This window comes from Pseudophryne corroboree, chromosome 7 (genome assembly GCF_028390025.1).
Source record: "Pseudophryne corroboree isolate aPseCor3 chromosome 7, aPseCor3.hap2, whole genome shotgun sequence".
Taxonomy (NCBI): Eukaryota; Metazoa; Chordata; class Amphibia; order Anura; family Myobatrachidae; genus Pseudophryne; species Pseudophryne corroboree.
This window is the reverse complement of record NC_086450.1, coordinates 465,038,622-465,057,066: the sequence shown is the minus strand read 5'-3', so window position 1 is coordinate 465,057,066 and position 18,445 is coordinate 465,038,622. Positions and strand designations below refer to the sequence as shown.

General features: G+C 40.1%; 4 pseudogenes; all 4 read left to right on the top strand.

The window, feature by feature from the left end:
• Positions 1-5,325: 5,325 nt before the first annotated feature.
• On the top strand, positions 5,326-5,443 carry LOC134946339 (5S ribosomal RNA; annotated as a pseudogene).
• A 151-nt stretch (positions 5,444-5,594) lies between these two features.
• Positions 5,595-5,712, top strand: LOC134947179 (5S ribosomal RNA; annotated as a pseudogene).
• Positions 5,713-15,865: 10,153 nt separating this feature from the next.
• Positions 15,866-15,983, top strand: LOC134946338 (5S ribosomal RNA; annotated as a pseudogene).
• A 151-nt stretch (positions 15,984-16,134) lies between these two features.
• Positions 16,135-16,252, top strand: LOC134947178 (5S ribosomal RNA; annotated as a pseudogene).
• The last annotated feature ends 2,193 nt before the right edge of the window (positions 16,253-18,445 follow it).

Below are 18,445 nucleotides of genomic sequence, written 5' to 3'. Positions count from 1 at the left end.
AAAATGATGTGAGGTGTGTGTGAATATCTTGTTCCTTGGATTAGAGAAAGAATTATAACTGATGAATGAAGAGATTAATTAATTACAATCTGAGCTCAGGAAAAGGCTTATAAATGATACAATGATTATCAGCACAACACTTGCTGGCCCCCTGAGAAGAAAATTAAATAAGTAATCATGTGCTGACAAAGAGCTCAAGGCTGGCTCATGGACAGTGTATGTAATCTTATAATTGGAATGCGGTTGATCTATACCAATTCTTTATAGAACCGAGCTAAGAAATAGCTCAAAAAATAGTTAATTGACAATTAGCACAATAATAATTGCTGGTCCCCTGAAGAAAAAGCAGGTGAGGGATCATATGTTGGTAAGAGCTCACGGCTGGCTCATAAATGGTACTATCAACCTTATATTATGAGTGGGAAAGATTAATGTCAAATCTCAAATATTCAAAGATAAATGCCAACAGATAGAGAATGCTACCATAAATACACTTGTGTGTTGAAAATAGAAAATGCTACCATAAATACACTTGTGTGTTGAGATCACGGTTAAATAACTGAATCAAAAAACCTTAAAGGCATAGGTGGGTATTTAAGACAAAATTGTGTAGATTTTTGTCTGCAAGTAAGGTATAATTACTGCAATGCAACACAGAGGGGAGTGTAGTGGTATACTGAGATCTAGTATCAGCTGCCACTACCACTGTGTATACGGAGAAACCCTTTTATACAATTAGTGATGTATATAAGCACAGATTTAAATCCTGGTGATCTAATAGAGATAACCCCAGCACTGAGATCAAATATAATAATAAATGGTTATATACTCAAGTATACAGTCAGTGTTAGGCACCGGATTAAATATAATTGTGCTCGATTGGTTCCCGCAGCACACTTAAAGCCTTGGTGGTCTAGTGTCAGTTACCATGGCCGCAAGGTATGCGGCGAACGTTTGTCCAGGTCTCCTCTGTTCACAGTCCCGCTACAGTGACGAACGCGGCCGCCTGCTTCCGGAATGGGCGTGGCCACGATGACGTCACTAAGGACGTTCTCGACGTACGTTTCACCTGATTGGGCTTGGTCACGAGAGCCTCTGTCTGCTGCTCTCTTGTGGCCAGTACTTGAATGCTGAGATGACCAATGAAATTGTCAAGTTAGTTTGACTGACTGATGGTTGAACCTATCAGATCTCAAATGCGATGACCAGTGGAATCCATTTTGGAAGAGGGAAAGGGGAAGGGAAGAAAGGGGGAAGGAAGGAAAATGAAGGAATGTGAGTGTAATAATTACAAATGTGGGTGAAAGTAAGAGGAAGGTGAATAAAAAGAGAGATAAGAGGTAGATAGGAAAATAAATGTAAATATGAAAATGGTGCATAAATAAATTTTCAACAATCGTTTCTATGTACAGACCAGAGGCACCGCTATGGGGGCGGCAAGTGCCCCCACATATGCGAACCTCTTTCTAGGTTGGTGGGAACGAGAAATGGTATTCAACGATGATCAAGAGGAATTCACTAACCACATTATCATCTGGATTCGTTACATCGACGATATTTTTATGATCTGGGATGGTACCCAAGACAAATTGGATCAGTATATCCTTTCTCTCAATACCAATCAGATAAATATGAAATTCACATATACCAGCAGTAAATCCTCCATTCCATTCCTTGATCTCAGGATATATCGAGATGAGACTAACACAATAGCCACTGAAATCTTCAGGAAAGAAACTTTAACCAACAGCTTACTTCATTCAACTAGCAGCCACTTCCCATCAACCATCAAAAACATTCCTAAAGGAGAATTCCTTAGACTTCAAAGGAATTGCACTGAAGACTCCACCTTCCAAACTAAAAGCATTGACTTGGCTGCGAGGTTGAAAGAACGAGGATACAGCAACAGACTTATCAAAAGGGCCAAATCTGAAGTGCAGAAAGTAGAACGGTACTCCTTGGTCTTCCCCACTACAAAAACTAAGGAAGACAAAAATACCCTACGCTTCATCGGCGACTTCTGTAAAAATTGGAAAGATGCACGTAAAATCCTACAAACCCACTGGCACATCCTGAAAATGGATGAAGACATTTCAGACAATATTGGCCAGAACATCAACATGAGCTGGAGGAGGGCACCAAATTTAAAAGATAAACTGGTAAGAAGTTACTTCTCGCAGCCCTCAAAACCAAGACCTCTCAAAGGCAGTTATCCTTGTGGTAAATGTAAATTGTGCCCACACATCTCCAACCTTACTTCAATCATGGACAAATTCAATCAGCAAATCACAGTGCAAGATTTCTTCAACTGTAGGACAGAGAATGTGATCTATTGCATCTCATGTACCTGTAACTTAAGGTACGTGGGCATGACATCTCGTATGTTTAAAGTCAGGGCACTCGAACATATTAGTACGGTGAGAAATGCTAAATCAGACTTAGCCCAATTTAAGAAGCTTACTACAGTTGCAAGACATTTCTTACGTTTCCATGACAGTCGAATAGAAGATCTACATTTCTCAGGTCTGGAACATGTAAAAATGGGATTAAGAGGCGGAGACTATTGCAAGGCACTCCAGAAAAAGGAATCCGAATGGATCTTCAAGCTGGACACTCTGATGCCCAAAGGTTTAAATGAATACATCAATTATAGCATCTTCCTGCCTACATAATTCCAATACCCATCCATCCTGCTCCTTTTCCACCCACATCCCTGTCCATCCCCCATCCCTATCTTCCTTCACACCCTCACTCTAACCCTCACCCTTTCCTTCCTCTCTTTCCAAACCCCCCCCTTCCCCTTATTCCTTCTCTTTCTGTCACTCATTCTTTCTTTTCCTCTTTCTCCTCTCTTCTCCTTTTCACAACTCCTCATCACATTTCCAACCGCCCACCCACCCACCTCTTTTCCCTCTTTCTCCTTTCCCTTCTTCTTTCTCTCTTTTTCCCATCCACCCCTTTCTTTCCCCCCCCTTTGTTGTTGTTTTTTCCCCCCCTCCTTTCACCTCATTCCTTCACAGTGCATAATGTTTAATGTGTCCGTTTGTCCCTTTTCACTTTCCCCCAGTCCCTAACCTCACTCTTCCTCTTCACTCGCCACAATTCCTCCAAGGCCCTTTTGACCCTATCTATTCTGCTCAATTTTCCCCCCAACACTCAATACCCTTCTCCCAATCACACACAACACAACACTCACACACTTTTCTATCCACACAACCACAATCATAGTATCATTTCATCCTCAGCTTTTCACCACGCACCCAACATTAGCACCATTCCCCTTCATTTCCATGCAGCACACCCTCACTCTTACCCCCTTTTCCATATCAACCAATTGTGCCTTTATTTATTTTCACCATTCATTTTTATTTATTTAGTTATTTACATTTATTTTCATTTATATTTCTCTAATTTTTATTTTCATACTTATTTATTTTTATTTTCATATTTATATTCATATTTATTTATTTTTATTTTATTTTATATTTATTTTTATTATTATTATTATTATTATTATTATTATTTTTATTTTTATTTTTATTTTCATTTCCATCTTTATACTTATTTTTATTTATTTATATTTATTATCATTTTATTACTTATTTTTATTTTTATATTTATATTTATTTTTATTTTTATAATATTTATTTTTATTTTCAAAACTTATTTTATTCTTATTATTATTTATATTTATATTTATTTTTATTTATTTTTATTATTATTTTTATATATTATATATTATATTATATATTATATATTATATATTCATGCACCATTTTCATTTTTACATTTATTTTCCTATCTACCTCTCATTCCTCTTACTTTCACCCACATTTGTAATTATTACACTCACATTCCTTCATTTTCCTTCCTTCCCCCTTTCTTCCCTTCCCCTTTCCCTCTTCCAAAATGGATTCCACTGGTCATCGCATTTGAGATCTGATAGGTTCAACGATCAGTCAGTCAAACTAACTTGACAATTTCATTGGTCATCTCAGCATTCAAGTACTGGCCACAAGAGAGCAGCAGACAGAGGCTCTCGTGACCAAGCCCAATCAGGTGAAACGTACGTCGAGAACGTCCTTAGTGACGTCATCGCGGCCACGCCCATTCCGGAAGCGGGCGGCCGCGTTCGTCACTGTAGCGGGACTGTGAACAGAGTAGACCTGGACAAACGTTCGCCGCATACCTTGCGGCCGTGGTAACTGACACTAGACAACCAGGGCTTTAAGTGTGCTGCGGGAACCAATCGAGCACAATTATATTTAATCCGGTGCCTAACACTGACTGTATACTTGAGTATATAACCATTTATTATTATATTTGATCTCAGTGCTGGGGTTATCTCTATTAGATCACCAGGATTTAAATCTGTGCTTATATACATCACTAATTGTATAAAAGGGTTTCTCCGTATACACAGTGGTAGTGGCAGCTGAAACTAGATCTCAGTATACCACTACACTCCCCTCTGTGTTGCATTGCAGTAATTATACCTTACTTGCAGACAAAAATCTGCACAATTTTGTCTTAAATACCCGCCTATGCCTTTAAGGTTTTTTGATTCAGGTATTTAACCGTGATCTCAACACACAAGTGTATTTATGGTAGCATTTTCTATTTTCAACACACAAGTGTATTTATGGTAGCATTCTCTATCTGTTGGCATTTATCTTTGAATATTTGAGATTTGACATTAATCTTTCCCACTCATAATATAAGGTTGATAGTACCATTTATGAGCCAGCCGTGAGCTCTTACCAACATATGATCCCTCACCTGCTTTTTCTTCAGGGGACCAGCAATTATTATTGTGCTAATTGTCAATTAACTATTTTTTGAGCTATTTCTTAGCTCGGTTCTATAAAGAATTGGTATAGATCAACCGCATTCCAATTATAAGATTACATACACTGTCCATGAGCCAGCCTTGAGCTCTTTGTCAGCACATGATTACTTATTTAATTTTCTTCTCAGGGGGCCAGCAAGTGTTGTGCTGATTATCATTGTATCATTTATAAGCCTTTTCCTGAGCTCAGATTGTAATTAATTAATCTCTTTATTCATCAGTTATAATTATTTCTCTAATCCAAGGAACAAGATATTCACACACACCTCACATCATTTTCTTAGCATCTTTATGAAAGTCCACTATCTGCCAAACTTCACCTACCACATTACATCTCTATCAAACACAGACACTCAGAATCATCCTGACACACCTCTGTCTGGAAATACCAATTTGAGACTATCTGTGGCCTTGGTTGAGTGTGAAGTACAAAAAGCAGTGTACCCTCCCTTAGCATTCATATCTTCGTTATATCGGCCCACGGCCATACTACCCTGAATACGCCCGATCTTGTCCAATCTCGGAAGCTAAGCAGGCATGGCCTGGTCAGTATCAGGAAGGAGAACCTCCTGAGAATACCAGGTGCGGTGGGCCCATTTTAAAGGACAAATCTCATCCCACATTCTCTGCTTCTACGTCTGAAAAACACTCCCAGACCATCTATGGTTTTGATTTATGTACAGTACAGACAATAGGAGTGGACTCTCAGATTCTCTCATCTTTTCTCTCACATTTCCTACGACAGGCCCACGGCCATACTACCCTGAATGCGCCCGATCTTGTCCGATCTCGGAAGCTAAGCAGGTATGGCCTGGTCAGTATCAGGAAGGGAAACCCCCTGAGAATACCAGGTGCAGTGGGCCCCCTCTTTCGCTCTCAAGAGAATTTGCTTACCAACTCAACCTTGCCACCACATTTACACTTTCATTGAAAACCTTCATTCCAAGGCATGTACAGTGACTCTTCTGGATACACTTTATTTCATCAGAACATTATGGTATCCATCAAACACACTCCTTCTGATATTTTCACCTTCTTTTAATAACTTGTACCTCATTTGTTAAAAAGGTTAAACAAGTTCCTTCTTTAAATTAAGACACGAGTCTCAAAATTATTTCACATTTATTTCTTTTTACTCAAGAAACAATTAAAGGTTAAGTTTTATTCCATTTCAATTCTTACTCTACTTACATCATACTAATCATTACAAACGAGTGCTCCCAAACAAGGGTTTTTTGTCTTTTCTCTCCTGTTTCATATGTAGTCCAAACTACAAAATTCCTGGGAGCACCGCCAATTAATAGCAGTTTAAAATCTCTTTTGTTAACTGCATATATATTGGTTCTTTCATGTATTGTTATTTCTATATTTTGTTTAGATTGGTAAGACTAGTGCGATTCCATATTGAATTTATCTGTATACAATTTTGGTACTGAGGTCTTTTCCTCAGCTCTCGGACCCAGCACAGTCATCCTAGGCAGATTTTCAAGCCTCTACTAAAACCGATTGCTCTATTTCTCATTTTTGAACCTTTCCCTTTAAGTTTTTGTTTCAAGAATTGCAGACGCCCCCTCTCTCTCAGCTCCAACGACCAGTACGAATATGAGCACTTTCAGTTTAAAAACTGAACTGAAGAATAAAAGATCTATAGAAGACCTAGATACCATCTTTCCTATCAAGATCCCTGATCCCATTACAGATACCAATTGGGAAGATGACCTATCTCTTTTGAAGAGAACTCTCCAAAGGCGCATCAGAGTTGATTGGGATTTAACAAGTTTAGAACACTACTGTAGACAAAAAATATCTCCAAGAGGTCTACGGCCTAAACTTTTTCCCTCATTCACACTTTCCACAGATAATCTACGTAAAGATTGGGAACAATGTCTCTTAAAATGCTCCCAGGACTTAATGGGCATTCTAATAAAACACAATCACCTAATTATGGAAGAATGTACTAAAGAAATCGATACCTTGGGTCAAAAATTGGAACAATGGGAAGGCAATCCTTCCTTTCAAGACTTCTTCTGTAAAATGAAAAAAGATCTTGAGGTATAAGAGGATAACATCATTGAAAGGAAGAAATCCAAGTTCGCAAGGGACAAACGTGACTTTACCTCTGGGCACATCTTTAAATGGACCCAACAAACTCGTAGAAGGGAAGCGACCAGACGGGAGTATACACCATCATCCTCTGAAGTCGAACCATCAGATAAAGAAGATCACCCAGATTCCAACTCTGATTCAAGAGATCCCTTCGATCGTAGGAGGGATTCCAGTCACCACTCCACCTCTACATCCACCTCTTTTTTAGAGGCAGGCAGGGGCAAGACCCGTGGATACCCTGCAAAACAAAAACCAGGCGGGGGGGAAGGAAGAACATCAAGACAAAGATGGCGGTCACCGCAGCAAAGACGATACCCCTCCAGGAAACAGAAGTAACCAATGAAGGCCTCACCAAATTAAGGATAATCAATTTGTCTACACATGCTCTCACTCAGGACCAAACCAGTGTCCTTGAGAAAGGTCTCTCGTTTTCACCGACTAATCATTTCGATCGGTTTAAGTGGGAAATAAGTCTTCGACATTTTGGCCGCAAGCTTTTACTTAAAAAACACTTCTCCAAAAAAGATAAGTCCATTCTCCCGTCAAATAGTGACACAGTTGACTGGTCACAGCAGGAACAAGATGCTCTAGCCATTTTAGAAGAACTATCGGATGAACAACCTTCCACTTCCACCCACCCAATTTGTAAAAACAAGTCAACCTTTTATCCTCAGGACAACCAGAGTCCTGAGATAAAGGTGTTTTTGGATCTGGTGTCACGTGACTTTGACCTACTCTACCGGCGTCAGAAAACTTTCAGATCTATTGGTAACCTATCCAGACAACAAAAAGCAGCCATAAAAGAGATGCAAAAATGGGACGACATACAGATCAAAATGTCAGACAAAGGAGGAAATATCGTGATATGGCCCACTACACTATATCTCAAAGAGGCCAATAGACAATTGAACGATACCTCCTGTTACAAGACGACCTTATTTGACCCCACACAGAACTTTTCAAACTTATATTCTCGGATCATCAACAAATATCTCCAACAAGGTACCATCACTAAAACCGAATGGGACTATCTGAACACCCCACACCCAAGGACGCCGACACTCTATTTGTTACCAAAAGTCCACAAAAATGTGGATAATCCACCTGGACGACCCATTATATCAGGTAATGGGGGTCTTCTAGAAAAAGCCAGCTGCTTCCTTGATGTCCATCTGCGACAACATGTCCTCACCCTTCCTTCATATGTCAAGGATACGACTGATGTCCTGAAGAAAATCCAAGGTATACGATTGGAAGACTCCCACATAATGGTTGGATTAGATGTTGAATCTCTATATACATCCATCAAACACGACTTGGGCATTAATGCAGTTAAATATTTTCTGTCCATGGGTGACACTGGTGATTTTCAGGATTTCCTTTTGGAAATACTCCATTTTGTGTTGAATCACAACTATTTTCTTTTCAACAATCGTTTCTATGTACAGACCAGAGGCACCGCTATGGGGGCGGCATGTGCCCCCACATATGCGAACCTCTTTCTAGGTTGGTGGGAATGAGAAATGGTATTCAACGATGATCAAGAGGAATTCACTAACCACATTATCATCTGGATTCGTTACATCGACGATATTTTTATGATCTGGGATGGTACCCAAGACAAATTGGATCAGTATATCCTTTCTCTCAATACCAATCAGATAAATATGAAATTCACATATACCAGCAGTAAATTAGAGATGAGCGCCTGAAATTTTTCGGGTTTTGTGTTTTGGTTTTGGGTTCGGTTCCGCGGCCGTGTTTTGGGTTCTACCGTGTTTTGGCAAAACCTCACCGAATTTTTTTTGTCGGATTCGGGTGTGTTTTGGATTCGGGTGTTTTTTTTAAAAAACACTAAAAAACAGCTTAAATCATAGAATTTGGGGGTCATTTTGATCCCATATTATTATTAACCTCAAAAACCATAATTTCCACTCATTTTCAGTCTATTCTGAATACCTCACACCTCACAATATTATTTTTAGTCCTAAAATTTGCACCAAGGTCGCTGGATGACTAAGCTAAGCGACACTAGTGGCCGACACAAACACCTGGCCCATCTAGGAGTGGCACTGCAGTGTCACGCAGGATGTCCCTTCCAAAAAACCCTCCCCAATCAGCACATGACGCAAAGAAAAAAAGAGGCGCAATGAGGTAGCTGTGTGAGTAAGATTAGCGACCCTAGTGGCCGACACAAACACCGGGCCCATCTAGGAGTGGCACTGCAGTGTCACGCAGGATGTCCCTTCCAAAAAACCCTCCCCAAACAGCACATGACGCAAAGAAAAAAAGAGGCTTTTTACTGATATTTGGTGTTTTGGATTTGACATGCTCTGTACTATGACATTGGGCATCGGCCTTGGCAGACGACGTTGCTGGCATTTCATCGTCTCGGCCATGACTAGTGGCAGCAGCTTCAGCACGAGGTGGAAGTGGATCTTGATCTTTCCCTAATTTTGGAACCTCAACATTTTTGTTCTCCATATTTTAATAGGCACAACTAAAAGGCACCTCAGGTAAACAATGGAGATGGATGGATTGGATACTAGTATACAATTATGGACGGGCTGCCGAGTGCCGACACAGAGGTAGCCACAGCCGTGAACTACCGCACTGTACTGTGTCTGCTGCTAATATATAGACTGGTTGATAAAGAGATAGTATACTCGTAACTAGTATGTATGTATAAAGAAAGAAAAAAAAACACGGTTAGGTGGTATATACAATTATGGACGGGCTGCCGAGTGCCGACACAGAGGTAGCCACAGCCGTGAACTACCGCACTGTACTGTGTCTGCTGCTAATATATAGACTGGTTGATAAAGAGATAGTATACTCGTAACTAGTATGTATGTATAAAGAAAGAAAAAAAAACCACGGTTAGGTGGTATATACAATTATGGACGGGCTGCCGAGTGCCGACACAGAGGTAGCCACAGCCGTGAACTACCGCACTGTACTGTGTCTGCTGCTAATATATAGACTGGTTGATAAAGAGATAGTATACTCGTAACTAGTATGTATGTATAAAGAAAGAAAAAAAAACCACGGTTAGGTGGTATATACAATTATGGACGGGCTGCCGAGTGCCGACACAGAGGTAGCCACAGCCGTGAACTACCGCACTGTACTGTGTCTGCTGCTAATATAGACTGGTTGATAAAGAGATAGTATACTCGTAACTAGTATGTATGTATAAAGAAAGAAAAAAAAACCACGGTTAGGTGGTATATACAATTATGGACGGGCTGCCGAGTGCCGACACAGAGGTAGCCACAGCCGTGAACTACCGCACTGTACTGTGTCTGCTGCTAATATATAGACTGGTTGATAAAGAGATAGTATACTCGTAACTAGTATGTATGTATAAAGAAAGAAAAAAAAACCACGGTTAGGTGGTATATACAATTATGGACGGGCTGCCGAGTGCCGACACAGAGGTAGCCACAGCCGTGAACTACCGCACTGTACTGTGTCTGCTGCTAATATATAGACTGGTTGATAAAGAGATAGTATACTCGTAACTAGTATGTATGTATAAAGAAAGAAAAAAAAACCACGGTTAGGTGGTATATACAATTATGGACGGGCTGCCGAGTGCCGACACAGAGGTAGCCACAGCCGTGAACTACCGCACTGTACTGTGTCTGCTGCTAATATAGACTGGTTGATAAAGAGATAGTATACTCGTAACTAGTATGTATGTATAAAGAAAGAAAAAAAAACCACGGTTAGGTGGTATATACAATTATGGACGGGCTGCCGAGTGCCGACACAGAGGTAGCCACAGCCGTGAACTACCGCACTGTACTGTGTCTGCTGCTAATATATAGACTGGTTGATAAAGAGATAGTATACTCGTAACTAGTATGTATGTATAAAGAAAGAAAAAAAAACCACGGTTAGGTGGTATATACAATTATGGACGGGCTGCCGAGTGCCGACACAGAGGTAGCCACAGCCGTGAACTACCGCACTGTACTGTGTCTGCTGCTAATATATAGACTGGTTGATAAAGAGATAGTATACTCGTAACTAGTATGTATGTATAAAGAAAGAAAAAAAAACCACGGTTAGGTGGTATATACAATTATGGACGGGCTGCCGAGTGCCGACACAGAGGTAGCCACAGCCGTGAACTACCGCACTGTACTGTGTCTGCTGCTAATATAGACTGGTTGATAAAGAGATAGTATACTACTAATATTATATACTGGTGGTCAGGTCACTGGTCACTAGTCACACTGGCAGTGGCACTCCTGCAGCAAAAGTGTGCACTGTTTTAATATAATATTATGTACTCCTGGCTCCTGCTATAACCTATAACTGGCACTGCAGTAGTGCTCCCCAGTCTCCCCCACAATTATAAGCTGTGTGAGCTGAGCAGTCAGACAGATATATAATATATATAGATGATGCAGCACACTGGCCTGAGCCTGAGCAGTGCACACAGATATGGTATGTGACTGACTGAGTCACTGTGTGTATCGCTTTTTTCAGGCAGAGAACGGATATATTAAATAAACTGCACTGTGTGTCTGGTGGTCACTCACTATATAATATATTATGTACTCCTGGCTCCTGCTATAACCTATAACTTGCACTGCAGTAGTGCTCCCCAGTCTCCCCCACAATTATAAGCTGTGTGAGCTGAGCAGTCAGACAGATATATATAATATTATATATAGATAATAGATGATGCAGCACACTGGCCTGAGCCTGAGCAGTGCACACAGATATGGTATGTGACTGAGTCACTGTGTGCTGTGTATCGCTTTTTTCAGGCAGAGAACGGATTATAAATAAAAGTGGTGGTCACTGGTCACTATCAGCAAAACTCTGCACTGTACACTACTGAGTACTCCTAATGCTCCCCAAAATTAGTAAATCAAGTGTCTCTCTAATCTATTCTAATTCTAAACGGAGAGGACGCCAGCCACGTCCTCTCCCTATCAATCTCAATGCACGTGTGAAAATGGCGGCGACGCGCGGCTCCTTATATAGAATCCGAGTCTCGCGATAGAATCCGAGCCTCGCGAGAATCCGACAGCGTCATGATGACGTTCGGGCGCGCTCGGGTTAACCGAGCAAGGCGGGAAGATCCGAGTCGCTCGGACCCGTGAAAAAAAACATGAAGTTCGGGCGGGTTCGGATTCAGAGAAACCGAACCCGCTCATCTCTACAGTAAATCCTCCATTCCATTCCTTGATCTCAGGATATATCGAGATGAGACTAACACAATAGCCACTGAAATCTTCAGGAAAGAAACTTCAACCAACAGCTTACTTCATTCAACTAGCAGCCACTTCCCATCAACCATCAAAAACATTCCTAAAGGAGAATTCCTTAGACTTCAAAGGAATTGCACTGAAGACTCCACCTTCCAAACTAAAAGCATTGACTTGGCTGCGAGGTTGAAAGAACGAGGATACAGCAACAGACTTATCAAAAGGGCCAAATCTGAAGTGCAGAAAGTAGAACGGGACTCCTTGGTCTTCTCCACTACAAAAACTAAGGAAGACAATAATACCCTACGCTTCATCGGCGACTTCTGTAAAAATTGGAAAGATGCACGTAAAATCCTACAAACCCACTGGCACATCCTGAAAATGGATGAAGACATTTCAGACAATATTGGCCAGAACATCAACATGAGCTGGAGGAGGGCACCAAATTTAAAAGATAAACTGGTAAGAAGTTACTTCTCGCAGCCCTCAAAACCAAGACCTCTCAAAGGCAGTTATCCTTAAATATGTAAATTGTGCCCACACATCTCCAACCTTACTTCAATCATGGACAAATTCAATCAGCAAATCACAGTGCAAGATTTCTTCAACTGTAGGACAGAGAATGTGATCTATTGCATCTCATGTACCTGTAACTTAAGGTACGTGGGCATGACATCTCGTATGTTTAAAGTCAGGGCACTCGAACATCTTAGTACGGTGAGAAATGCTAAATCAGACTTAGCCCAATTAAAGAAGCTTACTACAGTTGCAAGACATTTCTTACGTTTCCATGACAGTCGAATAGAAGATCTACATTTCTCAGGTCTGGAACATGTAAAAATGGGATTAAGAGGCGGAGACTATAGCAAGGCACTCCAGAAAAAGGAATCCGAATGGATCTTCAAGCTGGACACTCTGATGCCCAAAGGTTTAAATGAATACATCAATTATAGCATCTTCCTGCCTACATAATTCCAATACCCATCCATCCTGCTCCTTTTCCTCCCACATCCCTGTCCATCCCCCATCCCTATCTTCCTTCACACCCTCACTCTAACCCTCACCCTTTCCTTCCTCTCTTTCCAACCCCCCCCCCCCCTTCCCCTTTTTCCTTCTCTTTCTGTCACTCATTCTTTCTTTTCCTCTTTCTCCTCTCTTCTCCTTTTCACAACTCCTCATCACATTTCCAACCGCCCACCCACCCACCTCTTTTCCCTCTTTCTCCTTTCCCTTCTTCTTTCTCTCTTTTTCCCATCCACCCCTTTCTTTCCCCCCCTTTGTTGTTGTTTTTTTCCCCCCTCCTTTCACCTCATTCCTTCACAGTGCATAATGTTTAATGTGTCCGTTTGTCCCTTTTTACTTTCCCCCAGTCCCTAACCTCACTCTTCCTCTTCACTCGCCACAATTCCTCCATGGCCCATCTATTCTGCTCAATTTTTCCCCCCACACTAAATACCCTTCTCCCAATCACACACAACACAACACTCACACACTTTTCTATCCACACAACCACAATCATAGTATCATTTCATCCTCAGCTTTTCACCACGCACCCAACATTAGCACCATTCCCCTTCATTTCCATGCAGCACACCCTCACTCTTACCCCCTTTTCCATATCAACCAATTGTGCCTTTATTTATTTTCACCATTCATTTTTATTTATTTAGTTATTTACATTTATTTTCATTTATATTTCTCTAATTTTTATTTTCATACTTATTTATTTTTATTTTCATATTTATATTCATATTTATTTATTTTTATTTTATTTTATATTTATTTTTATTTTCATTTTTATTATTATTATTATTATTATTATTATTTTCATTTCCATCTTTATACTTATTTTTATTTATATTTATTATCATTTTATTACTTATTTTTATTTTTATATTTATTTTTATTTTTATAATATTTATTTTTATTTTCATTTTTATATTTATTTTTATTTTTATTTTCAATACTTATTTTATTCTTATTATTATTTATATTTATATTTATTTTTATTTATTTTTATTATTTTTATATATTATATATTATATTATATATTATATATTATATATTTTTTATTTTTATTTATCATTTTCAATCCCACTATTATTTATGCACCATTTTCATATTTACATTTATTTTCCTATCTACCTCTTATCTCTCTTTTTATTCACCTTCCTCTTACTTTCACCCACATTTGTAATTATTACACTCACATTCCTTCATTTTCCTTCCTTCCCCCTTTCTTCCCTTCCCCTTTCCCTCTTCCAAAATGGATTCCACTGGTCATCGCATTTGAGATCTGATAGGTTCAACCATCAGTCAGTCAAACTAACTTGACAATTTCATTGGTCATCTCAGCATTCAAGTACTGGCCACAAGAGAGCAGCAGACAGAGGCTCTCGTGACCAAGCCCAATCAGGTGAAACGTACGTCGAGAACGTCCTTAGTGACGTCATCGCGGCCACGCCCATTCCGGAAGCGGGCGGCCGCGTTCGTCACTGTAGCGGGACTGTGAACAGAGGAGACCTGGACAAACGTTCGCCGCATACCTTGCGGCCGTGGTAACTGACACTAGACCACCAGGGCTTTAAGTGTGCTGCGGGAACCAATCGAGCACAATTATATTTAATCCGGTGCCTAACACTGACTGTATACTTGAGTATATAACCATTTATTATTATATTTGATCTCAGTGCTGGGGTTATCTCTATTAGATCACCAGGATTTAAATCTGTGCTTATATACATCACTAATTGTATAAAAGGGTTTCTCCATATACACAGTGGTAGTGGCAGCTGATACTAGATCTCAGTATACCACTACACTCCCCTCTGTGTTGCATTGCAGTAATTATACCTTACTTGCAGACAAAAATCTGCACAATTTTGTCTTAAATACCCGCCTATGCCTTTAAGGTTTTTTGATTCAGGTATTTAACCGTGATCTCAACACACAAGTGTATTTATGGTAGCATTTTCTATTTTCAACACACAAGTGTATTTATGGTAGCATTCTCTATCTGTTGGCATTTATCTTTGAATATTTGAGATTTGACATTAATCTTTCCCACTCATAATATAAGGTTGATAGTACCATTTATGAGCCAGACGTGAGCTCTTACCAACATATGATCCCTCACCTGCTTTTTCTTCAGGGGACCAGCAATTATTATTGTGCTAATTGTCAATTAACTATTTTTTGAGCTATTTCTTAGCTCGGTTCTATAAAGAATTGGTATAGATCAACCGCATTCCAATTATAAGATTACATACACTGTCCATGAGCCAGCCTTGAGCTCTTTGTCAGCACATGATTACTTATTTAATTTTCTTCTCAGGGGGCCAGCAAGTGTTGTGCTGATTATCATTGTATCATTTATAAGCCTTTTCCTGAGCTCAGATTGTAATTAATTAATCTCTTTATTCATCAATTATAATTCTTTCTCTAATCCAAGGAACAAGATATTCACACACACCTCACATCATTTTCTTAGCATCTTTATGAAAGTCCACTATCTGCCAAACTTCACCTACCACATTACATCTCTATCAAACACAGACACTCAGAATCATCCTGACACACCTCTGTCTGGAAATACCAATTTGAGACTATCTGTGGCCTTGGTTGAGTGTGAAGTACAAAAAGCAGTGTACCCTCCCTTAGCATTCATATCTTCATTATATCGGCCCACGGCCATACTACCCTGAATACGCCCGATCTTGTCCAATCTCGGAAGCTAAGCAGGCATGGCCTGGTCAGTATCAGGAAGGAGAACCTCCTGAGAATACCAGGTGCGGTGGGCCCATTTTAAAGGACAAATCTCATCCCACATTCTCTGCTTCTACGTCTGAAAAACACTCCCAGACCATCTATGGTTTTGATTTATGTACAGTACAGACAATAGGAGTGGACTCTCAGATTCTCTCATCTTTTCTCTCACATTTCCTACGACAGGCCCACGGCCATACTACCCTGAATGCGCCCGATCTTGTCCGATCTCGGAAGCTAAGCAGGTATGGCCTGGTCAGTATCAGGAAGGGAAACCCCCTGAGAATACCAGGTGCAGTGGGCCCCCTCTTTCGCTCTCAAGAGAATTTGCTTACCAACTCAACCTTGCCACCACATTTACACTTTCATTGAAAACCTTCATTCCAAGGCATGTACAGTGACTCTTCTGGATACACTTTATTTCATCAGAACATTATGGTATCCATCAAACACACTCCTTCTGATATTTTCACCTTCTTTTAATAACTTGTACCTCATTTGTTAAAAAGGTTAAACAAGTTCCTTCTTTAAATTAAGACACGAGTCTCAAAATTATTTCACGTTTATTTCTTTTTACTCAAGAAACAATTAAAGGTTAAGTTTTATTCCATTTCAATTCTTACTCTACTTACATCATACTAATCATTACAAACGAGTGCTCCCAAACAAGGGTTTTTTGTCTTTTCTCTCCTGTTTCATATGCTTTTAATTTTTAACAACAGCACCCCTGAATTTTTACAACATACGGGGCCAGTGTAATGTTATTTGAACAGCAACACCCCTATAAATTATAGCATACAGCAGTGTGCTTTTAATTTTTAACAACTGCACCCCTGAATTTTTATAGCATATAGGGCCAGTGTAATATTATTTGAACAGCAACACCCCTATATTTTGCAGCATACAGCGGTGTGCTTTTAATTTTTAACAACTGCACCCCGGAATTTTTTATAGCATACAGGGCCAGTGTTATGTTGTTTGAACAGCAACACCCCTATATTTTACAGCATACAGCAGTGTGCTTTTAATTTTTAACAACTGCACCCCTGAATTTTTTATAGCATACAGGGCCAGTGTTATGTTGTTTGAACAGCAACACCCCTATATTTTACAGCATACAGCAGTGTGCTTTTAATTTTTAACAACTGCACCCTGAATTTTTTATAGCATACAGGGCCAGTGTAATGTTATTTAAACAGCAACACCCCTATATTTTACAGCAAACAGCAGTGTGCTTTTAATTTTTAACAACTGCACCCCTGAATTTTTACAACATACTGGGCCAGTGTAATGTTATTTGAACAGCAACACCCCTATATTTTACAGCATACAGCAGTGTGCTTTCAATTTCTTTCAACTGCACCACTGAATTTTTATAGCATACAGGGCCAGTGTAATATTATTTGAACAGCAACACTCCTATATTTTAAAGCATAAAGCAGTGTGCTTTTAATTTTTAACAACTGCACCCCTGTATTTTTACAACATATAGGGCCAGCAGCAACCCTATATTTTCCAGCATATAGGAGGACAGTGCCCCTGCACCTTGTACAACACAGTGACAGCCAGGACAGCAACACCCATGTACAGCTGCAGCACATGAAACACCAGTGACAGCCAGGACAGCACCCCTAACACAGCACAGGTACACCACAGTGACTGCAGTAGAAACCCTACAGAGCATGCATTAACCCCACACGACGCCACCACCCACAGAGAGAGACAGAGGTCTGTCTCCCTCACTCTCCAAGTCTGGAGTGAAAATGGCGGCAATGCGCAGCTGTTTATATGGGATCCAAAACCCGCAAGAATCCGACAGCGGGATGATAACGTTTTGCCTCGTTCTGGTTTTCGAGTCTGGCGGGAAGTCCCGAGCCGGGTTTGGAACCGGGCTTGGAGCGTGAAATTCAGGTGGTTTGGTTCTCTGGGAACCAAACCAACTCATCTCTAGTTTTCACTCTGTCTGGGCGGTGACCATCTGATCACAAACCTCTGCAAATTTGCAGAGGAGCGACCTGGTCTGAATTAGGCCATATATCAACCTGCTGTAGCAGCAAGTCAGAAAATAAAAGGCCATTAAAGAATACAAGAATGATCCAATGATTAATTAATGAATTAGTCTTATCCTGAAGTCAAGCCCACTACTCCTTCCTGTTGCATCTGTTTTTGCAGTGGGTTAGATATCAGGATAAGACTTGACTGTCTCCGCTTCATGCGAATACTGTCCACCCAATTGAGTAGACTGTGTGTACTGGTATGACTTATCCCTATAGAGTACTACATATATTAATTGTTGGTAGGCATATGGGGCTTTAGAAATGGAGTTTGCGAGCATTAACCTGGCATATGGGGCAGGAAGAATAATATTCAGAAACATCTTTATACACCCCGGCCCAAAAGAACTGCTGCAAAATCTTCTTAGTGGTCTTTAATCCTCTAAGTATCCTGCTGTGATGTGACCATGAGATAGGTCCAACACAGTTCTCCTATATGGCTG